The sequence below is a fragment of the Wyeomyia smithii genome, chromosome 2 (assembly GCF_029784165.1).
Source record: "Wyeomyia smithii strain HCP4-BCI-WySm-NY-G18 chromosome 2, ASM2978416v1, whole genome shotgun sequence".
Classification (NCBI taxonomy): Eukaryota; Metazoa; Arthropoda; class Insecta; order Diptera; family Culicidae; genus Wyeomyia; species Wyeomyia smithii.
In genome coordinates this window covers 165946491-165949430 of record NC_073695.1, presented here as the reverse complement: position 1 = coordinate 165949430, position 2940 = coordinate 165946491, and the positions used below count along the sequence as shown (strand labels likewise).

Here is a 2940-nt window from a genome sequence, read left to right as displayed (position 1 = left end):
AAGCAAATGCAAAGCATCAATAATATCTATATTTATGCACCCAATTCATCCTGTAATCTGTGAGCGTTTGTTTGATAATGCTTGCACGCGGCGCCACGTGCCCATCGACTGACACGTGGCTGCGTGTTATACATTGTTATCGTATCCTCGGTAAAAATCATTTCCCACTGCACCCGATAGGACGCCGTTTCAACCAAAAACAGATAGGTTTGTCCTTTCTATAGAGTATGCCAAAAAATCGGGGGAAATCCATGGGCGAAAGTTTGCACTGTCAGCTCTTAAACGACAGTTGGTCGGTTATTGCCTTTTCATTTGTCGGGTAAAATTAGGGGCAGCGGAAGATACGCTTTTCATGAGCCAATCATTTAATTTTCCTAATTCCTCAACATTTGGTTAACGATGTTTTACTTTCAGGTAATTTCAGTTAAATACTTCAAAAGTTAATTATCAATGATATACAATAATTGAGTATAGATTTTTTATGATCGTGTGAAATAATACGCTGGGTCTACATTTTTAAAAAAAATTTTTTTCTTGCAGATAAAGTTTATGAATTAGCTTTGCGCAGTGGCGATATCGTAACCAATAAGGTACAACCGAGGTGCGATTATTGCTAGTTGAAAACTAAAAGTTTATGAATTGTAAAAATCATAGTCGTCAGTTTTTCTAAAAGTAAAAACTAAATGAATTTTCCCACCAGCTTAAAAAACTTATAGCTCTCAAATCATACACCGTAGAGTTAAAAAAAAGTAGCTGTGGAATACAACGAGTAATTATAACTACACAAAAAAATTAGGGTAAAAGAAAAGTCACATAAACTATTCCTAGGATGATGAAAAATGTAAAAAAATTCTTTCAGATAAAATTTTAATCATTTTTTCGTTCTCGGTTAATTTCTTGAAAACTAATTCGCGCTTCTACTATCAAAAGATTATCAAAATTGACATTTTCTTGCAACGAATAAAATCAACAATTGAATGTATTTTTCTCAAATACAAATCAAATACAAAAATTGTTTACCAGTTTACCAGAAATCATGGTAAGGTTTTCAGGCATTCAAGAGATCAAAATAATCCATTCTGAAAAATGTACAAATGCAAGAATATGTCAGCAATTCAATTACTGAAAGATAAAACTTTAATATGGATAAAATCTTTTTCGATAGATTCATTTGAACAACCCGCAATATGATTATTGATTTTCACTAATTTAGATTTAAATTGATTTTTCCATATCTTGGAACGTAACTAAATTACGATGAAATGTAAAACAAATATGACAGAAGTCAATTCTGTAGGGACAAGCTGTGATTATAATTGTTATTGCTAGTTCCCTTTGTGTGCATACTACTGTAAACGTGGTTCTGCTCTATCCTTTTTCAACGCAATTCGATTCGGAATGAACTCAGGCACTGCGTCTACGTGGTGATGGAAAAGCAGTAGCCAAGGGACTGAAATTTAGAAACATCCCTGCTTTCGAATGCTCCTGCTGCTCGAATACACAGGAGTGACATTGTCATTGTTGTACCGCTATTGTGTGGACATATGTACGTGAAAAATGATTTCAGCCACTTGAATCTCCCACCGGCATCATCGTTCTCGTCCTGCTACGTTCGGAATGATAAATAATCATAAAATAATGATAAAATAAAACAGTATTACACTTCAAGACTTTGTTCACACCCTTGCTGTTCTTGGTTAGACCAGCAGGGTCCCTGTGGAAGAGGACGAACGAGAAAGAACTTAGCTATGCTAAGGCGTCAGTCGTTCTGGGCACCTCACAGCGTGAGGAATAAATTCCACTTTATTATTAGGGGTTTATTAGGGTTAGCTTAGCTTGTGCGCGGCATTATACACAGAGAGGGTGGATTTAAAGAGAAAACGATTAAAAGAAATGTGCGATACATGTAACAATTTCATAATTTGCCATATTTTGCGACAGATGTCATTCGAAATCGAGGCTTTACGAAAATAGTTTGCCCACAGAGTTTGCACCCTGAGGCTGGCCAAATTATAGTCCCGCTGATACTATTTGCAGTCAAGTGAAGCATCTTCCGCCAAGAGTTGACTTTTGTAACATGTGTGTTAATGATTTGCCGATTGAATCGGCAATCGTTTCCAAATGGGGTTACCAAATGTGATACAGTGTATGTTACTGCATTCTTTTTTTCTACCTTCAATGATAGATGTGAGTAAACTTTACAATTCTTTTTTCAACTGTCCCATGTTTGTAAAACCACCAACTATTAATATGATATTCATATGTTCATTTGGAAAAAACTGGCATGGATATTTAATGCCAATGCAAAATTTTAAAATTTATATGTCTTTAAATTGAAAAAATACTTATTTTTTCATTTCGCCATCTATGTTTTTTTTTGTGTTGACCCCACTGCGATTAGCAATTTTTATCTTTTGAGGAGTAGTTCGAAAATTTTTGCTGATCGCAATTGCAACATCACGAATAATTTGTACAACTCACGAATGTACTTTCGTACGAACGTTGATAACAACTAACAAAAAAACGGAAGCACGAGTATTTACTTGAACGAAATTTTTGTGTTCTGTTATTTTTGATTTCGTATAATGTATATGTTATTGCGTAAGCTCACTAGTTGTTTGTACTATTTACAATATGCAGCGATGTATGTACGATTGATTGCGTTTATTTTTAAAACCTTTCGGTACGTATACGAATATAAATCTTTAACAATTTTGACAGTTCTGGCGAAAATTCCTTCATATTTATTACGCATTGGTTTCGTTGCAGAAAACAACAAAAGAATTTGTATGTAAAACGAACGTTTTCGTGGTTTAAACTAAAATATATTTTCAGTGTACTCTTTACTTTTAGACTTACTAACCTCCCATCTTCTTTATCGAACTTGTCATCTTCTGCAAGCTACAGGGTCCGGTAGAAAAAAAATGCGAAAATGATTTT

The 2940-nt window shown here is 34.4% G+C and overlaps 1 pseudogene; it reads left to right on the top strand.

Annotated features, from left to right (window-relative positions):
* Window positions 1–556: 556 nt before the first annotated feature.
* Window positions 557–718, top strand: LOC129726264 (U4 spliceosomal RNA; annotated as a pseudogene).
* Window positions 719–2940: the final 2222 nt, after the last annotated feature.